The sequence below is a fragment of the Dendropsophus ebraccatus genome, chromosome 4 (genome assembly GCF_027789765.1).
Source record: "Dendropsophus ebraccatus isolate aDenEbr1 chromosome 4, aDenEbr1.pat, whole genome shotgun sequence".
NCBI lineage: Eukaryota > Metazoa > Chordata > Amphibia > Anura > Hylidae > Dendropsophus > Dendropsophus ebraccatus.
In genome coordinates, this window is record NC_091457.1 from 123,269,370 (window position 1) to 123,281,690 (window position 12,321).

Sequence of the window (12,321 nt, forward strand, 5' to 3'; positions counted from 1 at the left end):
CTGTACCCCCATCATCTCCTCTGTACCCCCATCATCTCCTCTGTACCCCCATCATCTTCTCTCTACCCCCATCATCTCCTCTGTACCCCCATCATCTCCTCTGTACCCCCATCATCTCCTCTGTACCCCTTCACCTCCTCTGTACCCCCATCATCTCCTCTCTACCCCCATCTCTTCTGTACCCCCATCACTTCCTCTCTCCCCCCTCCACCTCCTCTTTTCCCATCACTTCCTCTCCCTCCTCCTTTCTCCCCCTTTACTACCCCTCTCTTCCCCCTCACCCCTCTCTCTTCCCCCACCACCTGCTCTATTCCTCTCTCCCCTTTACCTCCGCCTCTACCCTGTTCACCTCCCCTCTACCTCCTCTCTCCCCCCTTACCTTCTGTGCCTCCTCTCTTCCCTCCTCCTCTCCCCCCTCACCCTCTCTCTTGTCTTCTCTCCATCACTTCCTCTTTCCATCCTCCTTTCTCCCCCTTTATCTCCTTTTCCCCCCACACCTCCATTACCTTTCCCCCATCACCTCCTCTTTCCCTCCTCCTCTCTCCCCCTCACCTCCTCTTTCTCTCCTCTCTCCCCCTTTTCCCCCATCTCTCTTCATCTCCCTTTTACCTCCTTTCTCCCCCATCACCTCCTCTTTCCCTCCTTCTCTCTCCCCCTCACCCCTTTTACCTCCTCTCTCTTCCTCACCCCCTCTACCCTCCTCTCCCCCATAACCTCCTCTCTCCTCCCCCCTTTACCCCGTTCACCTCATCTACCCCCTTTTCCTCCTCTCTCTCTTCCTCTCCCCCTTCACTTCCTCTTTTCCCCTTGGACCTCACTCTGCAGTGCCAGTCCTGGACGTGATTTTTCCCGTGGCTCAGAGGTTCCATGCCCAGATTAGGCGAGTATGACTTTTTTTTGTTGTCTTGTGTGTATTGCTATGGGGGCAGTATTATGTGGGCACAGCATGGCAGGGGGCATTGATATGGGGGCACAGTAGGGCAGGGGGCATTTACTATGGGGACATAGCAGGCAAGGGGGCATTTACATGAGGAGGTATCTAGCTACATGGGGAGGTATCTGGCTACATGGGGGAGGTATTTGGCTACATGTGGAGGTATCTGACTACACAGGGAGGTATCTGGCTATGATGGGGGAGGTATCTGGTTGCAGGGGGACATGTTCAGCTCTGTGGGACATATCTGGCAGCAAGAGGCCTATCCAGCTTCAGGGGACAAATCCAGCTGGAAGAAACATACCTAGCTACAGACAGCATATCCAGGGGACACACATCCATTCTTCCAGGCCGTGACACTGCTGTGACCCCCCCCTTCGCTACGGCCCTGCAGCAACCACTCCTGATCTTTTGCAGACATGCACTTTTAGGGCCGGGTTCACACAGGGTATGACACCGGCCGTGTCATAGAACGGCCGGTGTCAGTGAACTTTAGCCCGGCCGCTACTGCAGTACTGGTCAGACGAACTTAAAGTGTCACTGTCGTGAAATTTTTTTTTGCAGAAATCAATAGTCCAGGCGATTTTAAGAAACTTTGTAATTGGGTTTATTATCCGAAAAATGCATTTTTATCATGAAAAAGCAGTTTGAAGCTCTCCCCCCTGTCTTCATTGTTCTCCTATGGAGAGAGCTAAAGAAAAGACCAAAACAGGACAACAAAGAGTTAATCTACAAATCCCTCACCCATTATCTTCTTGGACAATCACCAGTGACCTGTCTGAGCTCGGATTACAGCTGTCACCCAGCTCTGTGCCTGTAATCCTCTGTTATCTGCTTTCTGCTGCCGGCTAACTCCCTCCTTCCTCCTCCCCCCTCCCCTCTCCCTAGAACAGACTGGGTACGTCTCATGCAACAAGTCACAATTTTCAGATTTTTCAGAGTGGATGAAAAAGAGGAAGGAGGGGGGGACCTGGGAAAAGGCTTTTTACATGCAGATAATGGCAGATTTGGCTAATAAACCCAATTACAAAGTTTCTTAAAATCGCCTGGACTATTGATTTCTGCAAAAAAAAAAAATATGACAGTGACTCTTTAATTTCTATTGAATTGGGGTGCATCCATGTGTGCCCACATCCCAATTCACCATTGCACACAATAGAATAGTGTGGCTAGAACTGCACTCTCCATTGTGTGAACTGACATGTCAGTTTTCGTTGCGGCCGCTTGCAATACCGGCTGGAGCGTATACTATGTGTATACTCTCTGGTAGGTCACAGGGTCCTAGCAGCACAGAGGATGTCAGGAGAGGAGGGTTGCTGATCTTAAAGGGGTAGTTCGGCGCTAAGAAATTATTCACAAAATAGCACACATTACAAAGTTATACAACTTTGGGCTATGTTCACGCTGCGTAAAACTACGGCCGTAATTCTCGCCGCAGAACTACGGCCGTAGTTTTGCGGGGTGGGACATAGCCTATGTGCAATGGGATCCCGGCCGGAGCGTACACACATCGTATACGCTCTGGCCGGGATCTGTGCGGCGCTGGAAAAAACTGACAGGCCTGAAAGACCTGTCAGTTCACACAGTGAAGCGAGCGGCTCCCGCTGTTCCGCTTGTTTTCTCGTGACATATTGTACTTTACATTTCTGGTAAATTGGAGTCGATACTTATAACGAATCTTTATGAAAAAAATACAAAATAATGTGAAAAATTGCATTTTTCAAACTTTTAAACTTATCTGCTTATACAGAAAATGGTTATGCCACATAAATTATATATTAAATAGCTTTAGCAACATGTCTACTTTATATTGGCAGTAGAGATGAGCGAACCGGGTTCGAGTCAATCCGAACGTTTGGTATTTGATTAGCGGTGGCTGCTGAACTTGGATTAAGCTCTACGGTTGTCTGGAAAACATGGATACAGCCAATAACTATATCCATGATTTCCACATAGCCTTAGGGCTTTATCCAACTTCAGCAGCCACCGCTAATCAATGGCCGAAAGTTCGGGTTCGGATTGACTTGAGTACGCTCGAGGTTCGCTCATCTCTAATGCTAATGTTTTAAGCTTTCTCTTGTCTAAAAAAACTTATAGTTTAATAAATGCTGCCAATTAGAGATGAGCGAACCATTCTCGAGTCCATCCGAACCCGAACTTTCGGCATTTGATCAGCGGTGGCTGCTGAAGTTGGATAAACATGGATATGTGGAAAACATGGATATAGTCATTGGCTGTATCCATGTTTTCCAGACAACCTTAGAGCTTTATCTAAGTTCAACAGCCCCCGCTAATCAAATACTGAAAGTTCGGGTTCGGATGGACTCTAACCCGAACCCGGTTCGCTCATCTCTAGTGAGGAGCTATGTGTACTGCCCCCGAACCTTAGACAGTGGCTGCATGGACTGCCGGGAGAGGAGAGGCGGGGAAACCCCCGGTGGGCCCCTCCCCCTTCCTCCCCATTGGTGGGCCCCTCCCCCTTCCTCCCCATTGGTGGGCCCCTCTCCCTTCATCCCCATTGGTAGGCTCCTGAACAAGAGGCTTCCTGTTTTCTTGCTCAACGCTCCATATGCTGTACATGGCTGAACAATGGATGCAGTCCTGTCACTTGGTCACTCTCTGTATAGTGAGGTGTATAGGGCCAGAGAGTGACCATGGTGACAGGCAGCAGTGTAAGGGCCCTATTCCACCGGACGATTATCGTTTGCATAATCGTTAACGATTAACGATCTCAAACGACCGCTATTGCAAAAGACCTGAAAACGTTCACTCATTTCCATGGAACGATAATCGTTACTTATGATCGTATTTGCGATCGCTTTTTCTTCGCTATTTCTTCGCTATTGCGTTCGTATCTACTGCGAACGACCGAACGATGTCTTATTCAATGTGAACGATTTGCGAACAAGCAACGATAAAAATAGGTCCAGGTCTTATAAAGAGATCAACGATTTCTCGTTCGGTCGTTAATCGGTAACTGCATTTCAACCGAATGATTATCGTTTAGATTCGGACGATTTAACGATAATCTGAACGATAATCGTCCGGTGGAATAGGGCCCTAAGGTGTAGCGTGGTGTCTCTCTCCTCTCCCGCCCCTCCCCCACCACCTCCTCTTAGGCTGCTCAGTCGGGACTGAGTGGAGAGGGCCCCCTGCAGCAGTTATGACAGGGGCCTGAGAGGGCCTCCTGCTGTGTGATGTCTCCGGCCTGTATGTGGAGCTTCCTCAGATATCCTTCCCCTCCCTCAGAGCAGACAGGCCTCCAGCTTCCTGGTCGGGACAGAAGGGGAGGGCAGCAGGGAATGTCTGCAGATCCTGTGCAGCTGCCACATACATCTCCTGCAGACCTAGCCTGCTCCTCATGAAGGGTGAGTGTGGTCATGTGTGTAAGTGGGCAGATGTGTGTGTTATGTGAGCATGTATAAGTGTAAGGGCTCAACTGGGAGGTGAAGGTTCTGCTCCACTACAGCAACTACTACCCCCAATATACTGTACTAGTGCTATATGTCAGCAACTACTACCCCCAATATACTGTACTAGTGCTATATGTCAGCAACTACTACCCCCAATATACTGTACTAGTGCTATGCGTCAGTCATACAACTACTACCCCCAATATACTGTACTAGTGCTATGTGTCAACAACTACTACCCCCAATATACTATACTAGTGCTATGCGTCAGTCATACAACTACTACCCCCAATATACTGTACTAGTGCTATGTGTCAGCAACTACTACCCCCAATATACTATACTAGTGCTATGTGTCAGCAACTACTACCCCCAATATACTGTACTAGTGCTATGTGTCAGCAACTACTACCCCAATATACTGTACTAGTGCTATGTGTCAGCAGCTACTACCCCCAATATACTGTACTAGTGCTATGTGTCAGCAACTACTACCCCCAATATACTGTACTAGTGCTATGTGTCAGCAACTACTGCCCCCAATATACTGTACTAGTGCTATGTGTGAGCAACTACTACCCCCAATGTACTGTACTAGTGCTATGTGTCAGCAACTACTACCACCAATATACTGTACTAGTGCTATGTGTCAGCAACTACTACCCCCAATATACTATACTAGTGCTATGTGTCAGCAACTACTACCCCCAATATACTGTACTAGTGCTATGTGTTAGCAACTACTTCCCCCAATATACTGTACTAGTGCTATTTGTCAGCAACTACTACCCCAAATATACTGTACTAGTGCTATTTGTCAGCAACTACTACCCCAAATATACTGTACTAGTGCTATGTGTCAGCAACTACTACCCCCAATATACTGTACTAGTGCTATGTTTCAGCAACTACTACCCCAATATACTGTACTAGTGCTGTGTCAGCAACTACTACCCTCAATATACTTACTGTACTAGTGCTATTTGTCAGCAACTACTATCCCCAATATACTGTACTAGTGCTATGTGTCAGCAACTACTACCCCCAATATACTGTACTAGTGCTATGTGTCAGCAACTACTACCCCCAATATACTGTACTAGTGCTATGTTTCAGCAACTACTACCCCAATATACTGTACTAGTGCTGTGTCAGCAACTACTACCCTCAATATACTTACTGTACTAGTGCTATTTGTCAGCAACTACTATCCCCAATATACTGTACTAGTGCTATGTGTCAGCAACTACTATCCCCAATATATACAAACAAAAAAAGTTTTGTAGTCAGCTCACCTTTTTCTTTTCTTGCCTTCTTGTGTTCAAGGACTAGAGCCTTTTTAGAATGGAGGGTGCACGGATGACCAGAACGCCAGCTCAGTTGTAGTGCCAAATGCAGAGGGAAACGAAAAACTTCTTCCAGCACTCCAAAAAATAATATTAAAAGCAATCCTTTAATTCATCAATGTTAAAAAGTTTTACTCCCCATAGGAGAACCTTACCAACCCTTTTCACACTTTCAGTGCTTAATCATGGTGTATTCGGTAAAATGTGCAACTAGTGATTTAAAACCATGTTACTCACCGCCCAGTCCCGCCCCCATTCCGGTGATGTCTGATCACGTGATTAAGCCGTGTCACCTGCGGTGGGAGGATGCATTCCAATAGAAACAACCATATTTACATGTTATTAATCACAAAAGAGAAAGGTTATATACTCCTACATAATGAAAACTTCAAGCATAATTTTATCATTTAGGTATATAAACCATAATAAAACATGTTATGATAAGTCACAAAGAAATCTCATAAACGTCCTTTAATATACCTAATGGTACAACGATCATTTTTTATAATTTAAACCATGTGGGAATTGAGTATTTAACCTAAAAATACTTTCTGCTTCCATGTGTAATAATTTGTCTCTCCAGCTTCCCCCACGTATTGGTCTCTCCACTTTCTTAATACCATAAAAGCAAAAGTTTGTGACGTCACCCTCATGAACATCTGAGAAATGTTTGGCCGCTCCAGAGGACTTTGAGAAGCCCTTTTTCTGTGCTTCTGATAGGTGTTCTCTTATCCGAGTCTTCAGTTTGCGGCTTGTACAACCCACAGAGGTGACATGCTGTGCATTCAATGATATATACAACATATTCGCTGTTGCAATTAATGAAATCTTTAATACTATGATTTTCTGTTCTGTTGCTATTGGTGTATTCTTTTGTTTTTTTTTGCAAACGCACATACACCTATTTTGGCGGCAATTAAAAAAACCTTTTAGACTGCTTTGCGTTACCGCAGTTTCAGTGATTTTCAACATACTGGGAGATAACATATCTTTCAAGGAGCGTCCTCGTTTCGATACACACCTGTAACCTTTATCAATGATTTGTGATAAAATTGCATCTTGTCTCAGAATTGGCAGATTTTTTCTGATGAGAGGGACAATGGAATAATATTCCGGGGAGTACTGTGTTGAAAAAGTTATAATGGATTGTTGTGTATCTTTATCGTCATTTTTGTTTTTATTTTTATCTTTTAAAAGATCCGTCAGTCTTTTATTTTTGGTAATGTGGTATGCTCTTTTTAAAACTTTATTTTTGTATCCCTGTTCTTTTAAACGTGTTGCTGTTTTTTGTAATTGTATTTCACAGTCCTCTGCGTCTGAACAGGTTCTGATTACTCTTGTGTACTCAACCACCGGGATCGCTCTGATAGTGTGTGCAGGGTGAGGCTAGGTTCACACTGCATTTTCAGCATCCGTGTAACGGATCCGTTTTTTTTAACGGTTAAAAAAAGGGTAAAAAAAAAGGGTAAAAAAAAAACATCCGTTTTGATCAGTTTTTTTTTTTTATAATGGAAGTCAATGGAAAAACGGATCAAAAACGGAGCACACAAATGCATCCGTTTTTTGCAATCCGTTTTTTGCAAAAAATGGATCCATTAAACGGATTGCTGAAAACGCAGTGTGAACCTAGCCTGATCGCCATCGGCTGATAATATAGTATTGCCATCTGTGGGTTTGCGATACAAGGAAGTTTTTACCTGTGATGTTTCGCTGCAACCTTTTAAACAAATGTCCAAAAGCTCACGTTTATTAACCCTAAAAAGACATTTTTTTCAACAGGAACAACGGGGCTTAAACATCAACATTGTGACCAACAACTGGGATGAACTATACAATGAAATCAGTGACTTATTATTTAGCGACCAAATGGATTTATTACAAATCAAAGATCTGGAGTATGAAGGACAAGGAGGTTTGCCTGAATATGTTCATAACACAAATGTCTCCATGTCTAATGCCACCTATTATCCCCTATAATCCAGAGTCGAGGCTCTAGATCAGTTCCAGTACAGCATGGAGAGGGATTTAACAGAACTATACAATACAGTTAAAAAACAACCGAACAAAAACTACAATATTACATTAAGGGTGCCTTCACACCTACCGTATCGCAGTAGAAAATCCGCTGCGGATCCGCAGCAGATTTAACTAAATGAATGAACACAGCATTAAATACGCACTGTCAAATCCGCTGCGGATCTGCTGCAAATCCGCAGCGGATTTTCTACTGCGATACGGTAGGTGTGAAGGCACCCTTAAGGAAAATAATGCCATAAAAGAATTACAAACAAACCATAACATAACTATAAAAATGGCGGATAAAGGCGGAAAAATCATAGTCTTAGACACCGAAATGTACCGTCAATCCATTTATGAAATATTAAGAGATGTAAATACCTACCACACACTATCACAGGACCCCACTCCAACTTTTCAGGAGAAATTAAGAAGTTTGGTACGAGAAGGAGTGGATTTGGGTATCTTCAATAAGAAACAGAGAGATTACCTGATACCGATGAACCCCATTACTCCAACAATATATGGATTACTAAAAAATACACAAGGGGTTATTCCCCCCTCCTATGCGCCCCATCATAGCTGGAGTGGGATCACTAAATGAAAGGCTGTGTAAATGGCTCGATGAACTGCTACAGCCATTGGCTAAAAGAGTACCAGGGTATTTGAAGGACAGTGGTGCTGTATTAAATACTTTTCAGAATTTTGAATGGACCTCGGGAAGCAGCTGGTTAAGCTGTGACGTCACTGCCTTGTATCCATCCATTCCCCATGACCAGGCCATTACAGCCCTTGCACACTATCTGTACAGATATAGCCCCTACAGTTATGAATTCCGTGAATACATTTTGCAAGTCACCAACTTTTTATTGAAACATAATTTTTTTTTGTTTCAGGGCGATTTCTTTTTACAGAAAAGGGGAACCCCGATGGGGGCTAAGTTCTCCCCCACTTTAGCGGGGCTGTATATGGCCTGGTGGGAGGAAAGGTACATTTTCAGCTCTGAGAATCCCCATCACCATCTAATCAGATGGTATGGGAGATTTATAGACGATTTACTGCTGGTTTGGCGGGGAAGTAAGGAAGAAGCAGAAGCTTTTGTAAAATACCTTAATTGTAACAATAATCTTTCATTCACCCACAACTGACAGCATGATGAGGTGGCCTTTTTGGACATTTGTTTAAAAGGTTGCAGCGAAACATCACAGGTAAAAACTTCCTTGTATCGCAAACCCACAGATGGCAATACTATATTATCAGCCGATAGCGATCACCCTGCACACACTATCAGAGCGATCCCGGTGGGAGAGTACACAAGAGTAATCAGAACCTGTTCAGACGCAAAGGACTGTGAAATACAATTAAAAAAAACAGCAACACATTTAACCTCTTAAGGACATATGACGTACCCGTACGTCATATGTCTTCATTAGCACTTCAAAGCGGGGCCGCGCGGCAACATGTTTGGTATCGCCGCGTGCGTAATCGCCCGAACTATTAAATAATCTCATTCCTGATCTCGCACGGTAAACGGCGTCAGCGCAAAAGAATCCCAAAGTGCAAAATTGTGCATTTTTGGTCGCATCAAATCCAGAAAAAATGTAATAAAAAGCGATCAAACAGTCATATATGCGCAATCAGGTATCATGGCGCAAAAAATGACACCTGACACAGCCCCATAGACCAAAGGATAAAAGCGCTATAAGCCTGGGAATGGAGCGATTTTAAGGAACGTATATTTGTTAACAATGGTTTGAATTTTTTACAGGCCATCAGATACAATATAAGTTATACATGTTATATATCGTTGTAATCGTAGCAACTTGATGAACATGCATAACAAGTCAGTTTTACCCCAGGGCGAATGGCGTAAAAACACAGTTCCCCCAAATAAAAGAAATGTGTTTTTTTTTTTTCAATTTCACCACACATTGAATTTATTTCTGGTTTCGTAGTGTACCAAATGCAAAAATTCAGCCTGTCATTGCAAAGTACAATTAGTGACGCAAAAAATAAGGGCTCATGTGGGTTTCTAGGTGGAAAAATGCAAGTGCTATGGCCTTTTAAACACAAGGAGGAAAAACCAAAAACGCAAAAACGAAAATGGGCCCGTCCTTAAAGGGTTAAAAGAACTGGGATACAAAAATAAAGTTTTAAAAAGAGCATACCACATTACCAAAAATAAAAGACAGATGGATCTTTTAAAAGATAAAAATAAAAACAAAAATGACGATAAAGATACACAACAATCCATTATAACTTTTTCAACACAGTACTCCCCGGAATATTATTCCATTGTCCCTCCTCTCATCAGAAAAAATCTGCCAATTCTGAGACAAGATGCAATTTTATCACAAATCATTGATAAAGGTTACAGGTGTGTATCGAAACGAGGACGCTCCTTGAAAGATATGTTATCTCCCAGTATGTTGAAAATCACAGAAACTGCGGTAACGCAAAGCAGTCTAAAAGGTTTTTTTAAGTGCCGCCAAAATAGGTGTATGTGCGTTTGCAAAAAAAAACTAAAGAATACACCAATAGCAACAGAACAGAAAATCATAGTATTAAAGATTTCATTAATTGCAACAGCGAATATGTTGTATATATCATTGAATGCACAGCATGTCACCTCTGTGGGTTGTACAAGCCGCAAACTGAAGACTCGGATAAGAGAACACCTATCAGAAGCACAGAAAAAGGGCTTCTCAAAGTCCTCTGGAGCGGCCAAACATTTCTCAGATGTTCATGAGGGTGACGTCACAAACTTTTGCTTTTATGGTATTAAGAAAGTGGAGAGACCAATACGTGGGGGAAGCTGGAGAGACAAATTATTACACATGGAAGCAGTAAGTATTTTTAGGTTAAATACTCAATTCCCACTTGGTTTAAATTATAAAAATGATCTGTTGTACCATTATGTATATTTAAGGACGTTTATGAGATTTCTTTGTGACTTATCATAACATGTTTTATTATGGCTTATATACGTAAATGATAAAATTATGCTTGAAGTTTTCATTATGTAGGAGTATATATAACCTTTCTCTTTTGTGATTAATAACATGTAAATATGGTTGTTTCTATTGGAATGAATGGATCCTCCCACCGCCTCCTTCCATGCAGGTGACACGGCTTAATCACGTGATCAGACATCACCGGAATGGGGGCGGGACAGGGCGGTGAGTAACATGGTTTTAAATCACTAGTTGCACATTTTACCGAATACACCATGATTAAGCACTGAAAGTGTGAAACGCGTTGGTACGGTTCTCCCATGGGGAGTAAAACTTTTTAACATTGATGAATTAAAGGATTGCTTTTAACCCCTAGACGACCCAGGGCGTATAGTTAAGCCATGGAAGTCTGTCTTCAGACGACCCAGGGCGTAACTGTACGCCCTGGGTGTTTCTCCCGCTATGAAGCGTGCTCCGGAGCTGAGCGCGCTTCATACGAGGTGGGGGCCGGCTGCAGTGAGCAGCCGGGACCTCACCGGTAATGACACGCTGCAGCGATCGCGCTGCCGCGTGTCATTAACTCCTTAAACGCCGCGATCGCGGCGCGACCGCGTCGTTTAAGTGTAAGTGACAGGGGGAGTCCCCTGTCACTTACCGATTGGGACCCCCGCAGTGTGACTGCGGGGGTCCCGATCGTTGAAACGGACTGCCGGAGGTCTCTTGCCTGCCTCCGTGCGGTCCGATCGGCGATCTGCTACACTGAGCCTGCACAAGCAGGCTCAATGAGCAGATCGCCGATAACACTGATCAATGCTATGCCTATGGCATAGCAATGATCAGTGTATAAATCAAAGTACTGTATGTACAAGTCCCCCAAAGGGACTTCAAATGTGTAAAAAAAAAAAAGTTAAACACACTAACACACTACCCCAAAACCCCTCCCCCAATAAAAGTTGAAATCACCCCCCTTTCCCATTATATAAATAAAACATATAAAAATAAATAAACAAATAAACATATAATATACCGTAGCGTGCGTAATTGTCCGATCTATTAAAATATAACAAGCGTCATTGCGAACGGTAAATGGCGTACACGGAAAGAGGGAAAAAAGTGCGCAGATTACCGATTTTATGTTACATTATATAGAAAAATTTTTTATAAAAAGTGATCAAAACGTCCGATCTTCACAAATATGGTATTAATAAAAACTAGAGATTATGGCGGGAAAAATGACACCCCATACAGCCCCGTAGGTAAAAAAATAAAACCGTTATAAGCGTCACAATAGGCCCATTTTATTTATAATTAATTGCCAAAAAAAAGGATTTCATTTAAAAAAATATATAACATTAGAGAATCTGTGTAACCTGCATATGGTTGTGTTCGGACTGACCTATAGAATAATAGTATCATCCCAGGGCCAGATGGCTACACAGCAGCCTTCTACAAGAAATTTCAAAATACAATCACCCCCCTACTGGTCAAACTGTTTAATTCAATTTCGGACACACAAAAATTTGCCCCAGCCTTCTCAGAGGCCTTCATTACAGTAATTCCAAAAGAGGGGAAAGACCCAAACTCTTGCGGAAATTACAGACCCATATCGCTCCTGAACATAGACGCAAAGATTTTTGCGAAAGCTATAGCAAACAGAC